The sequence below is a fragment of the Schistocerca piceifrons genome, chromosome 4, assembly GCF_021461385.2.
Source record: "Schistocerca piceifrons isolate TAMUIC-IGC-003096 chromosome 4, iqSchPice1.1, whole genome shotgun sequence".
Lineage (NCBI taxonomy): Eukaryota > Metazoa > Arthropoda > Insecta > Orthoptera > Acrididae > Schistocerca > Schistocerca piceifrons.
The window spans coordinates 465,110,041-465,128,786 of NC_060141.1; the positions used below are offsets into that span (position 1 = coordinate 465,110,041).

Below are 18,746 nucleotides of genomic sequence, written 5' to 3' on the forward strand. Positions count from 1 at the left end.
AATATGCTGATTTTTTCTTACAATTTTAAAGATCTCCAGAAATTTTTCTAACTGGAATAAATATCATCGCTTTGTAGTAATTATTGGTTTCACCTGACGTGCAGCGCTGAGATCTGTTTGTTGTGATTGGGTAGCCGCTCTTGATTCCTAATGCAGAACTGCGCTCTCAGGGTGAGTACTTAGACATGAACTCTGTTGATGGAGTAACAGAAGGCATATTGTGACTCTGTGTGACGTGTTCTCTTACGTGCCATTTGGTGTAGGGATCATGAAAACTACTGCAGAAGCTCACGTAATTGAAAAGAAACATCGAAATAAATAAAACAGTACCCCATGAAACGCTAGCCTACATCCCCATCGTACTGCACACAAAGATGGTAACACCTTACCATGTTTAAATAGAAACTAAATGGTATACCCATTTAAAATGAGAAAGCATCTTACTGATCTTATAAACAATACCCTGCCATGCGTCTTGCTAACTAAACAGCACAGTATCAGGCTATGACTTATAACTCTATGATGGTGACAGGAACTTATTGTATTAACAAGCAGCATTTTGTGCGGTTATGCAGCGTGTCCACTGGAGTTATAAGAATAGCATAGGATGCATGTAGAAGCTATAAATCAGATTTCTGAGTTTTAAAAACGGTGAAATCACCAAAGCTAGTGATCGTTCATTTGCAAGGTGGTTCACTTGCATGTAAACTTGAGACGCGGCCTGGCAGTTCGATGTACCTTCGCGTGGATATCCTCGTTGCCTCATATATCGATAGGGTTTGCGACCAGAGGGTGTGTTGGAGGGGAGCGGATGCTCAGGAGTGATCACTTGGTGAGCGATGGCGAGAGACACAAACAAAACTGGATGACGTTCGTTGAGACGGTGTGAGCTCTGGTGCGCTCCTAGTGGTGGTTGTTGACTTGCTACGGACTTGGGTGGTGCTTTGAAGCGCCCCGCGGGGAAATAGTTCACTGGCCTCCATGCCTTGGAAGGAGCCATGGCTGTTGCAACACTACAGTGCGATGGTGACTTCTCTCCTGGACTGTGAACGTCCTGGGGATCCGGCTTGATTTGTTAACTTACTCTGAAGACTTCCTTGTCTAAAGGTGAGCTCTGATAAATTTCGTTGCAAAATTGTTATTCTCATGGGGAAACTTACCAGCCTTAGCGCGTTCATGTTGTCTGTCAACGTGAGGGGTATTTTTTTTTACAAACGTGAACGAGCTCAGTGTAGTTATACGGGCTGTGATGAAATTTGTCTTGTCACTTGTGCAATAATTAAAAAGTTCTGAAGACGGGCAAGTTTGATGACAGATTATGATAGTGGTTAAATAATTACCTTATCGTATAAGATATTGGTCAGAGCCACTGATACATTTTAATTGTTATCTGAGTCAGTTTCTTAACCAGCACACTACTTGGTACAGTCGAAGTCCAATAAATTTTGTTCATTTGTGGAAATCTGAACATGTTCGTCTTAAAATGTGTGTGTTCATAATTTTGCGCTGAGCTTATATTTCTTTCATGTGTTCCACATAGTTTAATAACTGTACTTGTAAATCCTAGAACTTCTGCTGATGGATGACGAGGTCATATCTGTCATAGCTTAGTGGTTCCTTGTTACTGCTACTCGTAAATATTCCGTCACCTGATGTCAGTAGCTACACGCAATGGTTCTACGGGTGATGCCCAAGACTGTTATTATTGTTAAACGGTGTAGCCTTACAGACATATGAAATTTAATTCCTTAAGTAGCACACAAAGTAATTCATTTTATAGAATACTATGTAAACTTTTAACTGTTTTCTAACTCTGCTAGTGTTCTGCAATTTTACTTTGGTTAGTATTGGACTTTATCAGTGTAGAAACTATTTGGCTTGTAGTTGCAGTAATTTTCTGGAGTTCAATGTTAATTGAGCGTTTCAAAGTTAAATGAGAATCCGCCATTGAGTTTCCTTCAGTAACTCTTGCTCGTTTTAAGTCCATTGTGGACATAATCAATTAATGATGTCATTAAGATCCTTTTTATCACCTGGGAAATTGTATCTGTAATAAATACATTTTAAAGTATTATATGTTCATTAGCTAATCCAGTCCCCTTACCACTCCACCACCTAGCTCATGGTTACTGTGCCCTTACAGAACTATGTGGATATCGATTACACACTCTCGAACGCTATTTACGGTAATGTAAGCATCTTACCTGTCTTATTAACAGAGGCTAAATGAAAATGAAACATGTCGCTGCCATACAGGAATCGCTAACTGGTGGGAAAAGCATCGGCAGACAGTGCAGCTATGTGGAGCTTTGGATGAGAGATCAGTGTTCCAGACTGTGAAACGCATTTAAAATGTTGCCTGGAATTTCTTTTCCATAATAGTTACAGGAATCGAAGTAAACCAATCACACTTAACTATTTAAAGAGCATTGTTACCATGCCACTGACTCCTTTGTTAATAAAAGGTCAGCTATAAAGCTTTAGGCAACGGCCTTGCCGCAGTGGATACACCGGTTCCCGTGAGATCACCGAAGTTAAGCGCTGTCGGGCGTGGCCGGCACTTAGATGGGTGACCATCCAGTCCTCCATGCGCTGTTGCCATTTTTCGGGGTGCACTCAGCCTCGTGATGCCAACTGAGGAGCTACTCGACCGAATAGTAGCGGCTCCGGTCAAAAAACACCATCATAACGACCGGGAGTGTGGTGTGCTGACCACACGCCCCACCTATCCGCATCCTCAACTGAGGGTGACACGGCGGTCGGATGGTCCCGGTGGGCCACTTGTGGCCTGAAGACGGAGTGCTTATAAAGCTTTAGGTGATACGTGAAGTAAGAAGAGTACAGTGTAGAAGTGGGGTCTTTTGTAGTAATGTAAGATTTGGGCGTTGGGCCACCTCCAGATGCAATATCACCAACCAAAATATAGGACATGTGGTATGCTTGGGCGCCAGTACAGAACGAAGTGAGCAGAGGCGGAATAATCAAGCGTTAAACACTAACAGGGAATCCAAATCCGCTGGTTTTACATAATTAGACCTTCTTTTGTTACGCACTGTACATTATTTCCTTAGTACCGGCATTTGTTTAGCCAGAGTACTGAGTTCTGTGTAACGATTCCTTCTCCAGTCTGATGGTGATGCTGGGTGATAAAAGAAAGTAAAAAAATATATGTTTAATCTGTGATGGGAAGCCTAATGCATCTATTGGAGACCCTTGGTCTTGGTGGTGGTATGAGAAGTTAGCTGTTACCTGGTTACAGTACAGGAGTTCCATTCTTTTATTAAAATTTGTGACTGAGGTGTGTGTGTGTGTGTGTGTGTGTGTGTGTGTGTGTGTGTGTGTGTGTGTGTGTAGCTCTACACAGCTGATAGGGATACTGTATGAGGGCGATAGAATGTTAATAATAATAATATTACACTCCATAATATTTCAGATGACTGTAAAGCTTGTTATAAAATTATTAGAATGTGTTTAAGACTGATAGTAGCCCTCTGCTGTTACTGATGCCAGTGCGAAGAGACGCTTACTTATCTGTTCCTGACGTTGTTTGATGAGATGGATGCTCAATGTCTGTTTATCCAGGTGTCTGGTAGTAGCCCTCAGTGTGCACCCACCAGTTCTGCAATCGCATAGCTGTGTTTGCAACAGGAGGAGTACAGTTACGGCAGCAGCAACAGCAGCGAGCTGTGGTGACGTTTCCTATGTCCCGCTCCGGCACAGTGCAGATATGCGCACTTATGGACAGGATCACTTGGGATGTACCTTCTTGTTTTCAATAAAGTTGTAATTGTTCTTGTCGTACGCCAGCAATGGTAGCAGCAGACTTCTTCTTTTTCTTGCGTCGTTGTCATGCATATGTACAATGTTGGCATTGGTTATAAGAGGTGTCTAGGTGCTCTCTGTGTTGCCATCCCATTGCTCCACCCCCTCTTCTCTGATCGGAATATATGTACCCAAACTGTCCGCATGAAGCATGTAGCCACTGTACAATAATGGCTATGTTACATAGTTAGACTTTTTGAAACTGACCAAAAGTTTTTCTAGATATTAGCGGATACTGTGACTGAGGTGGGACCTGGGTACCGGCTCCAGTATTCATCTAGTGGGATGCGAGAAATGCCTAATAACCACATCAAGGCTGATGAGCACACTGATCCTTGACGTTAATCCATTGTGCAGATTCCATCTAGAGCCATTGTGCTTTCTTGTCCTAGAAGCAGTACTTCTATACACACTGCTATCCGGTTGGGTAGTGGTTGCAGTAACAGAGTGACCAAATAAAAAATGCATGCGGCAATTGTTACACATGGAACGAGGGGCTATCTAAGTAGTTTGGTAATGCGCCTTCACATTCTAATTCGGTGACGTCTTGGTCACGAGACTTGCAGTATGTTTTTTAGCAAATACATATTTCGAGAAACACTCGAAGATGAAGCTAAATAACCAGGCGTCCATCTGGCAGCCATAGTGGGCCATAAATTATACTAATTAATTTAAAATCAACATAAACTCTCGACCGCAGGAAACCTTTGTTTTTATGGTTACCGGTTTTGGCCAGTTGCTGAACGTTTTCAGAGGCCCCATTATATATTGTTCACACCGATCGGTGCAGTAGGTTAGTCTCGGCAGTGACGTCACCTTCGGTTCTTTATCCAAATTTCCTATTCAGTAAGCTTCTAAGACCTGTTACTGAACGATCCTCCCGCCGATTTTTCGACAACTGTACCGAGATGTTTTGGATTTCGGTATGGCCCTGTTGTTCGGTTAGCTATAGTTCATTCACACCAATAAATTGTTATTTTAACATATTGAGCGGTTTTAGCTTTGGATTTAGTAATTTTGTTACTAAAGAATCACCACAGGACGCGTCTATTTAGAAAGTGAGTTCATAATAGACTATTTTCCTTTGTTAGAAATATCATTAGGTTAGGTTGTTACTGTGAATGATTACAACATAAACAAAAAACGTTTTCGTCCAATATTCTCTCAAAATGCCTGTTATTTTTATGCAGTTAAGAGTTTGAAGATCATTAAACATCAAGACATCAGCTCTCCTTACGTATATTACATGATTGTTAGCTGAAATTACTAGTGAGTTAGGGTATCTTTTTCCGCAAATGGTTTACTTATTAAGTATCGAAACTCGTTTAAAACATTTAAGTAACAATGCAAGGAATTTTGTGAAGTCTGATAGAAGAAACCTTCCAAAATTTCATGCATTTACGGCTTATGCCCACATCATTCGGCGACAAAGTCAGCCTGCGTCTCTCTCCAGTGGAATTACATAAAATAAAGAGCTGGCAACATGTCAGTTGTAGTAACGAAGTTGGTAAGGTGACGAATTGTCGCGGCAAAGTGTGTAGATTCGTATACTACTGGATGCAAAAATATTTCTTTTTCTTCTTTGTGTTTGCAACACGTTGTGAGACTTCGTTAACTGTCAAAGTTAGGCATTTTTCTGAAATATTCGTTGTAATTTTCACATAAGAGCTCGCTTTTTCAGTAATGAGTATCTCCGATTTCGTGACTTCCATATGTTTAAGAAATGAAAGATGAAATTACTGTGCGTGAAACAACTGACGGTGACATTTATACTATTTCCTGTCACAAATAATTCACAATTTTTCCAGGATACGTAGCGATTTGCGAGAGTGTGGTCAGACAGGAATCTAAGAACACAACGTAAATGACTGAGAATGAAACTACCAGCGATCGTCTTTATACTGTAGCTTGTCACAAGTATTTATCTGTGATCGAATGCTTAACAACAGCAGACAGAGGTGAAAGGTTCCCGTCACAATATTTTCAGGCTATACCACCATATATGAAACATTTTGAATCATCAGATGCATCTTATAAACTACGATGAACTTCTATAGCTGCACTCGCCACACGCTCTCGAAAAGGCGATTCTTTAAATTTTGTTTTTATGAAGCATATCGTTGATGTAAAACATAGGGAAGTACTCTACTTCTTCATTTGGATCTCTAGGAGCGAGCTATAACCAAATTCTATGCATCTTCTTATTCTTTGACACCCTCTTAAACAATTTTTCGGGATCGTGGAGATGTGTTACGTCTATGAAACTAATAGAAGGCAGTTTATTCCCATATGCGTTTCGCTTCTTTTATTTGTGTAGCATCATCACGAATAAAGAAAGCGAAACGCGTATGGCAATAAACGAACTGCCTTCAATTAATTGCATCGACCGAATGTACCTCCATGCATTTTGAAGCGACTAAGGAACGACGGAAACAGAAAAAAATAACAAATTTTTCGGGTGTTTCTACAGATGTATTTGTAGAATGTGGTACTACACTGCATTCCCAACCCATATTCCGAAACGTAAAACCCAAAACAAGACGTCGGTGTGGTGAGAATAAAATGACATAATGTGACATTTACGACAGTTTCCAGAGCACAGTCAATACTCTATCGTTAGCATGCATTCATGAAAGCCCGTGGTCAGCGAAATTTCAACAGTATTACGTACCCTAACCGGACTTTTCGGTACTGTGAAGAATGGCATGCCTGTGTCGGCTGCTAGACGCTTCGAGTTCGTGCTGCTGTGGCGCTACAGTGCACATGCGCGGATCTGAGGCAAATTGCTTTTCATTGGTGCGCGAGGAGAACTGACAACAGAGTTTCGGTTCGCTAGGACCGTTCAGCATTGCTTTCGAAATGCTTACTGAATAATAATGGGGCTCTGTTGCGAAAAAAAGACCGTTCGGTGCACTCGTGTACCGAATCGATCGGCAAAATGGCGGAAAGTTACAGAATATGGCCCCAGACCTCATACCATGTAGGTAGACAGTGGCATTGACTGGAACAGGCGTTACAAACTCCACGAATGTAAGCTGCAGTTGACATTTATGGAGTCCATGACCAAAAATATAAACTTTTTTTTTTCTTGCGGTCATGTCATCAGTAACAAAACAACACCACTATGTGGACCTACCTGACCATGATATTATTCTATGTGGGCTCCTATGTCCTATCAGGAATACGTGGTGACATTATCCTTATCAAGTATAGCGATGACTAACGAAATCGCACAGCACTGTGAATGATTTCAAGGTAGTTGCCCACATACTATCAAGTAGTTCAGTGAGCCCTCATTAAACACTGTCGCAGAGAAAGTTGTGGTGTAGTGGTTACAATATTGGACTGTTGCATGGAGAGTCGTGAGTTCAAAATTAAGCTGAACCGTAAAACTTTAATTTCTATATTCGATTCGAGTACATTAAGAAGTATCCACAAATGGCAAGAACCATAGTACTGGAATGTACTATACAGGGTGGTCCATTGATCGTGACTGCGCCAAATATCTCACGAAATAAGCGTTAAACGAAAAAACTACAAAGAACGAAACTCATCTAGCTTGAAGGGGAAAACCAGATGGCGCTATGGTTGGCCCGCTAGATGGCGCTGCCGTAGGTTGTAACCTCCCAACAGAATTTTGTAATGACAATAATTAAATGTAAATGGTCATCGTGCTAAACGTAACCTCCCAACAAATTTTTACAAGACAATACAAATGATAATGTGAATAGGCACAAGTGTAACCTCCCCGCAAATGTTATAAATGACAGTCATTTTTCCGCAAATAATGTAAATGACTATAATTGAATGTTAATCGAAATAGAGGCAAATGTTGTTGGGGTCCCACAAAACATCGTTAAATTGAAATAAAAGCGACTGTACCTTCGTTACAAAAATATTGAAAAATAATGGCCCAATGTAAACTCGACACAAAAATTGAGACATGAAATTTAATCATTAAACCGACAATAATAGGGCAGCATCGCTGACCTTAGGCCCTGTGCAATAATTAATCTGATAAATTGATTCCGGGAGGAAAAGCATAGGAAATATTGTTTCAATGGGAATGATTCTTTTCTTAAAAACGATTGCTTTGAAAGCAAAATTATTATTCGGGCATTTCTTGAACAAATTAATTACAATTAACATACATTACATTATCAGATGTGCGCAATGCTGCTTCATTACCTTATTTAACAATATACCTCGTCCCGAACCTTGACCAGAGATGTAAAGGGCGCACGCCGCCGATCCATGCCGACGCCCGCTCAGTACTACCGTCCACTCGCTACTACAGTCGGCTGACTACTTCCTCTCGCGACACGCTACACACAACATCCTACTCGCAACTTCCTACTCACTCTGCTGACTCCACACAGACTACTTCCGACCGAGTCCAACTCGCAACTCAACTCTCGCGCGGTCAAGCGCAGACTAGCAACGATAAACAACTCTCTGGTCAGAGATTCTGTCATGCCTCGCCATCGCTGGTAATGAATACATATGGAACGTACGCGTTTCATAACCCTCCACTGGGGGAGCAAAAATTTGTCAGCGATGGTGAGTCATTTGGACTTGCCATGAGCAACAAATTTTTTCTTAACTAATTAACTTTACAATCACAGAATATACAGATGTAGAACATGAAGTAAATGTGGTGCACATGCACCGAGTACAAAACATATTAGACAATAACAAAATGTGAGTACAAAACATATTAACAAATGACATAAGTGCACATGCACTGAATAATACTTCAACGTTTTCACAACAAATAAACATAATGAGTACAAATCTCATTGAAAAATGACATAAGTGCACATGTACTGTAGTTCAGAACATATCAGCAAATCAAAATGCACATATAATGAGCAGAAATCATGTTAGAAAAATGACAAAAGTGCACACGCACTGAAAAACTTTGTAGCATTTTCACAACAAATAAACGTAATGGCAAAAAAATCATGTTGACAAGTGACATAAGTGCACATGCACTGTGGTTCAGAATATATCAGCAAATCACAAAATGTATATACAATAACTAGAAATCATGTTAGAAAAATGATAAAAATGCACACGCACTGTAGTTCAGAATATATCGAAAAAATGTGTAGGCCATGAATACAAATGATGTTAGCAAAAAAATGATTTTCACTATGTTACAAGAATTGGGATAGGAAAGGGAAGGATTGCATCATGGTTGTAGCACTTTAGGTTGCACGCAGCTGCACTGAAAGTCCATATCTTTCCACGAAAGTACAACACCAAGTGAAACAATCTGAAGTTCTTTTCCCAGAAGTGTTTATCAGCGTAGCCAAGACACTGAAATGTCGTAGTAATATTCCATGTTATCATTTTGGCAGTACATCAGGTACACCAAACAGTCGGACCATAATAACGTCTCCATCGCTCACGGTGGTGGACAGCATGTCGTGTCAACACCACGCTCTTACAAGGCACACCAACGTAGAATTAGTGCAAAAACCAAATATAGAGCTCAATGATCAAGAGGATATACAGGACAAATGGATATTGCAGTAATTCGGGGTAGTTAGGTCAGAAGGTGAAGGACATTAAGTCACATACCAGTCTTCATTGGGAATTACATTAGTAGTTTGCGGCAGTCATAGCCCAGTTATTGAACATTTCTGTACCATGTAGGTAGTATTATAGAAAAATGTTCATTAATTGTTTTACAGAGAACATTGGGACTCATTGCCTAATTACAAATCCTCAGTAGTCATTAGTTTTACAGAGAACATTGAAATTCGTTGTCTAATTACAAATCATCAGAAGTCACTCGTTTTACAGAGAACATTTTACAGAGAACATTGGCATTCATTCCCTAATTACAAATCATAGAAGTCATTCGTTTTACAGAGAACATTGAAATTCGTTGCCTAATTACAAATCATCAGAAGTCATTAGTTAAAACAGGAGGTAGGCAATAACATAGTATTACAGAATAATGTTGATAATTAATCATTGGTCATCCCAATACAGTAATCAGTAGCATTCATTTTCCAGTTACAAAGCATTATTAATTAATCATTGGTCATCTCAATACAGTAACCAGTAGCATTCATTTCCCAGTTACAAAGCATTATTAATTAATCATTGGTCATCCCAATACAGTAATTAGTAGCATTAGCATTCATTTGTCAGTTACAAAGCATTATGAATTAATCATTGGTCATTTCAATACAGTAATCAGTAGCATTAGCATTCATTTGTCAGTTACAAAGCATTATTAATTAATCATTGGTCATCTCAATACAGTAATCAGTAGCATTAGCATTCATTCCTCAGTTACAAAGCATTATTAATTAATCATTGGTCATCTCAATACAGTAATCAGTAGCATTAGCATTTATTTCTCAGTTACAAAGCGTTATTAATTAATCATTAGTCATCTCAATACAGTAATCAGTAGCATTCATTCATTTGTCAGTTACAAAGCATTATTAATTAATCATTGGTCATCTTAATACAGTAATCAGTAGCATTCATTTCTCAGTTACAAAGCATTATTAATTAATCATTGGTCATCTTAACACAGTAATCAGTAGCATTCATTATTCAAGTGACATACTATTCAGAGCTAATCAGTATTACTCAGAACTCTCTTAAACTGGTATCATTATTTGGGACTGGTAATACATTTTTTTTTGTTAGCAATGCATTGCTTTGGGTAATTAAAGGGGAAAGCAAGAAGAGAAAAAGAAGAAAACATTTGCTTCTAGGTTGTTCCTGTAAATGAAAATGTGTAACGTCATTCGTCATGAGTCAGCTGTAGCAAGGTTATGAAACAAGCAGAGTATATGTAATCACATTCATAAATGACATAGATTTAATGAACAACTGCTTATAGCACATTAATTTCATAAATAATTTCTCCTGCAAAAATATATAAAAAATGGATTATTAAGCTGAAAGAAGAAATGCATTTTATGCTGAAAAGTAGTGAACTTCGAATTAACAGGTAGTGAAATGTGTATAAAAATGTGTTCCATAGCTGTCCTTTCCAAAACCTTCAGTCATTATACTATGCAATATAACACCTGCTGTCAAAGCGAACTGCAACAAATACTTAAATAACTACGTAGCATGAATACATAACTTCCACATTATCCTCATCTGCAAAGAAAAAAACTTCATTATCCTTCACTTCATTATCTATATTATCATAACTCCATTATTATCATCACCTGTAAAGAAAAACTTCATTTTCCACAGTAGCATATTCTTCATCATTATTCATCAGCATTCATTATCATCTGCAAAAAAATCACTTCATTACTCATTACATAACTATTCCTTATCTCTAGTATATTCCATCACTAAAACTAAGACGTGTAGTTCTGTCTGACAGCCTGCATCAATCGCCTTGTATTCTGAAAGAAAAATATAGTTAAGACTGCTATTCTACGATGTGTATAGTATATTCGTGTTAATGCTTGTTAATCCTGATCCATTTACTCTTCCTCACGAGGTTTGCATCTTCTTTCGATCATTCCGAAGGTGAAATTCCCATTTCTGTTTAATTTATTTCTTTCACGCATCATTTCTTTCTGAAATTGATGAACAGAGATTAATGTCTTGCATTTAAATCATATACTCACTAAATAATGATTGGTTTATGGTAACATAATTAAGCATACAGAATAACATGACAGAAAACGTAATATGTGAAAAACTTATATAGTGTTCAGAGGCAAAAATGTACTCAGTGTAACTCAACGTAACAGTAAAGTAGTCACGATGTTGAGATATCATAATGCAAAATGTCAAAGTCAACTGGTGTTTGCTATATCTTAACTATTTCATAGTGCATACAAACAAAACATGAGACAATCGTATATACCTAAGAAAGACAAAAAATGTGATGTTCGTTGTGTTCAGCTTGTATGTTGTGTAGTTAACAGAGGCGAGAATTAAAGACTTTAATGGAGATAGCATTGCATAATTATTCATAACATACATAATTTTATCTGGAAAATGTGCAATGTCTAATGTGTAACGACAAGAAAAGCGACCTGCTAACCTTACCTTGCCGGGCACTTGCCAAGAAAAAATACGATAATCGTCAGTAAGTAGTTACATAAATATAATTGCATAAGTGGTCATAAAATGTGTAAATTAATCTTGAAAAATATGCACGGTCTGATGTGTAACGACAAGAAAAGCGACCTGCTAACCTTACCTTGCCGGGCATTTGACAAGAAAAAATACGATAATCATCAATAATTAGTCACATAAATATAATTGCATAAGTGGTCATAATATGTGTAAATTCATATGGAAAAATATGCACGGTCTGATGTGTAACGACAAGAAGAGCGACCTATTAACCTTACCTTGCCGGGCACTTGCCAAGAAAAAATACGATAATCATCAATAAGTAGTCATGTGAATATAATTGCATAAGTGATCATAAAACTAGCAAAATGGCATTATAGCATGTTAAATCATAAAGTGTCTTCATTCAATAAAAGGTTTGATGTTTGACCAGTGGTGAGTGCCTTTGGATTTTCTGGTTCTCAAAGTTTCGACGTGTACAACATTGGGGTGAGGAATGCTGCGAATCCGATATGGACCTGCGTATAGAAGTTCAAATTTACTGCACCTACCTTTTCCTTTGTTGGATAAATAGTGTGTACGTACTAATATTTTCTGTCCAATGTGAAAGTCACGGCGTGTACAAACCTGTTTTTGCTGTCTTCTCTGGCGCTCTGTGGCACATTTGATGTTCTTCAGCGCAATGTCGATTATTTCGTGGTGTCGTAATCGACGAAATGTAGGAAAGTTTACTAATTCTGTAATTTTGTTAGGTGGTCCAACATTTTTCAGTATAACAGACGGAGATAGCATAGTGGATTCATTTGGAATGGAATTAATTACATCTTGGAATGAGAATATGTGTGTGTCCCAATCAATATGTCTTTTGTGGCAGTATATTCTATACAGTTTACCAATTTCTTTCATTAATCGTTCACAAGGGTTCGAAGAAGCATGGTACTCGGATATATAGATCGGAGAAATGTTTCTAGCTCGTAACATGCGTGTCCATATAGCAGAACGAAATTGTGATCCATTATCGGAAATTACTTTCAACATATGCCCTACATGAAATAGAAAATGTTTTATAAATGCTTTCGAAACAGTTTTAGCAGTAGCTTTGCATAACGGAGTGAAGGTAACAAATTTTGAAGTGAGTTTAACAGCGACGAATATGTAGCAAAAACCTCTATTAGTTCTGGGAATCGGACCGAAAATGTCTACAGCGGCCATGTGTCTTAATTTAACAAGTACAGTGGGATATAATGGAGGAATATGTGAAGTTGTGTCTGACTTAGCTTTCTGGCAGATTTTACATGACGCTAAAACTTGTCATATACGTTTCTCCATGTTGGCAAAATAACAGTTCTGTCTCAGTATAAGAAAACATTTTCTAGCTCCGTAATGTGCGTAACTTAAATGAGTATACCAGATCAATTTGTTAACAAGCTCGTCAGGAATGCATAATAACCAACTGTTGCTGTTAGGATGAGAGCGGCGAAACAGAATGTCATTGCGTACAGTGTAATGGTTTCTAATCGTAACATTATTCTTATCTTGCCAAAGGTGTTTAATTTCTTTACACACGTTGTCTTTATTTTGCTCTTTTGCTATGTTCTGTAATGACGACGAAATAAAATTTTCAAATGCAACTTGCTGAATGTACATGACGCTGAAATTTGCTTTGCAGAAGTTGGTCATGCTGATTGTTGCTGAGAGAACAAGATAGTACGTCTGCTATAATATTTTGTGTGCCGGGAATGTGAACAATTGTGAAATTAAATTCCTGTAGATAAAGTTTCCACCTACTGAGTCTGTCGTGCGTAAATTTAGCCGAAAGTAAAAATTGTATTGCTCTATGGTCTGTGTAAACGGTGGTATGTCTTCCATAAAGAAAGTGCCGAAATCTCGTGAAAGCCCAAACAACACATAATGTTTCCAGTTCTGTGACAGAATAATTACGTTTAGCAGGTGATAGAATGCGACTTGCAAATGCGATGTTTTTAGTTATTGTAGAGCCATCTTCTTCAATTTCCTGGAAAATATGTACGCCTAAAGCGGTGTTAGAACTATCGGTGGCAATGGAAAAATTTCTGGTAAGATCTGGGTGCGATAAAAGTGGTGCATTCAACAGAGCATGTTTCAGGTTCATAAATTCAGAATGTGCTTGCTTATCCCAGGACCAAATAGTGTTTTTACCTGTCAATTGGCATAATCTAGGTGTGTCTAAAGCAGAGTGATGAATAAATTTACGAAAAAAGTTAATTAATCCCAAAAAACTGCGTAATTGTTTTTTCGTTGTAGGAACAGTAATGTCACGTAAAGCTTGAAGTTTTTCCGGATCAGGCGCAATGCCTTCTGCTGAAATTACGTGTCCAAGAAATTTTATAGAAGTTTTGCCAAAATGCGATTTACTGAGATTAACTGTGAGTCCTTGAGCATGAAAAGTTTGCAACAGTTGTTCTAGAATCAGATTGTGTTCAGTCCAGTTAGCTTCTGCAATAAGAATGTCGTCTACGTACGTCGTGATTCTGTCTTTAAGTTCTGTCGGAAGTATTGTGTTCAAACCGCGAATAAAAGCTGCAGAAGAAATAGTTAAAGCGAATGATAATTTACAAAATTGATAACAGTCACCGAAACAGAGAAAAGCTGTATACTTTCTGCAATTCGGATGAAGCTGAATTTGCCAAAATCCCGATTTCAAATCTAGTGTAGAATAAATAGCAGTACCATGAAATTTCTGTAGTAGTTCTTCTAGTGTCTGTGGTCGATCTGTTTCATTAATAATGTCATTAATGTGACGCGAATCAAGTACAAGGCGAAGTGAGCCATCGTTTTTCTTAACAATATGTAGCGGGTTTATGTACGGACTAACTGCCGGTTCAATAATTCCTTGGTCAAGCATAGCTTGCAATTCTTTCTTAACTTGTTCTCGGTGGATATATGGAATGGGATAATGCTTGGCTTTAATGTGTCGTGCTGTTTGACTTGAAATTCATACATAAATCCGGACATAGTACCAGGAACTGGAGCTTGCTGTAAAAGAATTTGGTGTAGTTGCGTGCGTTCGTCGTCACTATTTGCACAGCTCTGCTTAACTTTATCAGAAATCATCTGCATTACATCATAGTCAGCTTCGTCTGGAGTGTTATAGTTACGTACGTACGTATCTGTGAACAATGTGGAATTGCAATCTATGTTACGTGTTACGGAAATGACCTCTGTGCGATTAATTGTCTGTTCTTCTGCAGATAGTAAGTGCTGAAATTCCAAAGCCAATTGTACATTTTCATCCTTTAGCATTAAATAGGAATTTTGAAAATCGATAACTGCGTCGTGTTGTACCAGAAAATTCGTACCTAAAATCACGTCTGTTGTCAATAAAGGAACAATCCAAAAATTTGAGTGAAATGTGTGACCTGCAATACAAAATGATAAATGTGTCTGTAATTTAACATCTACTCCTTTACTCGACACTGCGCCTTTCACTTTCGTTTTGCCTAATGGTAATGTAGGATACGTATTCTCTTTGTTACACTCGTTGAAAGTTTCTTCATTTATTACTGACATAGGTGATCCGGAATCAATTACTGCTGAAAATTTCGATGAACCAATTTTAATTTCGATGACAGGATGTGAAATGGATTTTTGCACAATTCGTCTTTCCTGCAAAAGAGTGTCTCTGATATCGTCAAAAGTAATTACATTTTCGTGAACAACATTCTGCGTGTCTAAAGTAGTGCTTGTGTTACTGGAAGATGCGACCTGTACAGTATGTAGTGAGATTCTATCTGACGTGTTATTATTGTCAGGACGATTCTGTGGTATTTCGACTATTTGAACTGTTCTATTATTTCTTCCAGACGTATTACGCTCTGGATGATACCTACTGTCCGGTTCATTCATGAGAATATGTTCTTGCGTATGATTTTGCTGTTGGTAAGACCGACTGTTATTATATGTACGCTAGAAATTTTGCTCATTAGTTTTACATCTGTCGTGATAGTCATTCCTATACGGTGCATTGCGATAGGAGTTGAAGCACTGTGTTTTCTGCACGTAGTTATTTCCTTGCTGGCGTACGTTACTGTTTGTTGTAGCTGGGACTATACGTGCATGCGGCGAAACATTAAAGCCTGGTTGACCTTGTGCATTACATTGTTGGTTAGGTATGTTAACCGGCTGACTTTCATACTGTTGCGGTGAAAAACGTCTATTGTTACCAAAATGTGGTTCCTGTTGCTCATAATTTTGACGATACTGTTAATTAAAATTTTGCCTGTTATTAAAGTTCTGTTGGTTGTCATTCCCAAAGCGTCTATTACCTTTACTATTGAAATTATGTGACTGATCATAATTACTGTAAGTTTGTTGGCCTTGGTTATTATGTGAAAAATTTTTGTTTACAAAGGAATAATCAGATTGCTGTACTTCCAAAAGCTGTAACAGATCTCTGAATGCCGAAATGTTTTCCTTTTGCTGACCCGTTAGAAGTGACACTCTTAATGATCGTGGTAATTTAGAAATGCATAATTGTATGAGTGCAGATTCACTATATGGTTCACTTAAGTACTGGTTTTGTTGGACCATGTGCTCAAAAAATTGCGTCACGTTGGGAAAATCTTTAATTCCGCGCTGTGTCGTCTTAGACCAATACGCTGACAGAAAAGCATTCTGAAACTCTTCTACGGAGTAACATTGTCTTGCGATCGTTCTCATACGAGTTGCCGGTTTGCCTTCCAAAAAACTGCAAATAAATTCAAGTTTGTGTGTTACGGGCCAAGTCGGTGAAAAAGCAAAACTAAATTGTTGTATCCAATCCAGTGGGTGAATTTGTGTTCTGTCATTTTTAAATACTTTAAATTTTCTCACTGATAGAAAATTTTTGTAACCGAAATTATCGTCTCTGTATGACGGAACAGGTTCTGTATTGTAAGAGAATCTATTTGTCTGTGTCTGTTCTGAATCTAAGTCCCGTACTCTCTGTAGATTACCCAAGTTATACACGCTGTGTGAGTCTGACAAATGTCACTAAATGGCGTCTGCTGTGATGTGTTAAATCCTGAAACATTTTTTTATCTCTGTTACCTGTTGCTGTAAACATGACAATTTTCTACGTAAGGTGTTATTAGTTGAATCGATCTCATTGATTGTCTGTTGTAGATTTTCAAATTCAGGTGTTTGGTTAAACGAAATTGGTGCAGTATCATCTGATTTGTTGTCATTATTACTTTCGGTAACATCAATACTACTGGCCAATTCATCATATTTTTCAGTCAGTATTTTTGCCTGATCATCGTTTTTACTATCAGAAGCATTTATCTGTTTTTGTAATTTACGTGTGGTTTCGTTCAATTTTTTAACATCAGCTTTCAGGACATCGGAATCCTGTGTTAGTTCTAATTGTTCGAATCCGTCTGTCACTGTCTGAATATCTGCTGTGTGTGTATCTGTTTTTGATTTAAGATCAGAAATTTCATCATGTAATTCGGTGTTCAACTGTTCGATGGTATTAACTTTGTCCGATTCTGTAGCAATATTGTTGTCTACATATGTTTTTGCCTTCGCAAACATTTAACGTTTATCTTCTTGTCTCTGTGCAGTGATTGTCTCCATGACCTGACGTTTTACTTTATTTTGATCCTGTATAAATTTGCGGAAACGCGTATTACTGATTTGTAGGTGAAGATTAAAATGCTCGTCAATTTGAGTGTTCTGTTGTTCGAATTTCGCGTCTATGTTTGCGTCCATTGTGCCCGAAAGTTCTGCTGTCATTAATTTAAACTCGTCGCGTAATTGTGTTGCCTTTTCAGAGCATTGTTTACCGACTGCACTAATTTCCTCTCTAAGTGTTTGTGTTGTAGCTGTTTGCATATCCCTTAATTCTTGAGCAACAGATCTAATTTCTTCGCTACTTTTTCTTGTTTAAGCCTCAATTTCCTTGCGTAACTGTTCCTTAGTATAATGACACTGCGCGGCAACGTCTCTAATTTGTTAACTAAGCTGTGTGGAATTGTTGTCTAATTTTTCATTAAAGTATTGTTTGAGTTTTTCGTTATCTTGTTTGTTATCTTCACTAAGTTGTTTGAGACCTACATTATTATTGTCTAGTTTTTCATTAAGGTGTTTGTTTGATTCAAGAATTTGTAACAATAATGCTGTCGTTTGATCCAAACCAAAATTAGCATTTCTATTCTCTGTGCTGTTTAATGGTGGATCTGGAATTGTCTCGCTTTCTGTAACCATTTGGTTATTCTGAGACTTACAAAAAGGTTTGCCAGTCAAATGTACACTGTCAGTCACTATTTCGGAATTAAATAAATCCGTCCTTCTTTGAGTATCCTGTACCTTTTCATTAGAAAAATTTGTCTGTACGTCACTTGGATATTCCAAACCGGTTGTGTTAAGTTGGGCAGCGCTCATTGCAACAGAACGCCCCGCGTCATCAATTGTCGTCAAATTAACAGAGGACACAATTGAGTTCGTTTGTTAATCATTAAGATAAAAATCATCATTAGTGGTTGGAACACACTGATTGTCAGTGAACGCAGGATTGTCATCATTACACTGCGTGTCACAAGTACTATCGGTGAAGTTGTTTAAGTCGGTAATTTCATTCATTACACCTCGCGGCATTTTAACACAAATGACAATTATTCACAAATGAAACAAAGACAATGCAAAATTCAACAAATACAAGTACAACAAAGAGCAACGAATTGCCGACGATCTGTGAAAGATTAGTAAAAGCGTTGCGCCAAATTCTAATTATATTTAAGTATATAAGAGCAGATATCTGACTGTTTCTTAGAAGATTCACAAAGAAATACGATCCTGGCCGGATGTCGCCAAGTGTAACCTCCCCA

The 18,746-nt window shown here is 38.0% G+C and overlaps 1 pseudogene; it reads left to right on the forward strand.

Annotated features, from left to right (window-relative positions):
- The first annotated feature begins 2,483 nt into the window (after positions 1 to 2,483).
- Positions 2,484 to 2,601, forward strand: LOC124797017 (annotated as a pseudogene).
- Positions 2,602 to 18,746: the final 16,145 nt, after the last annotated feature.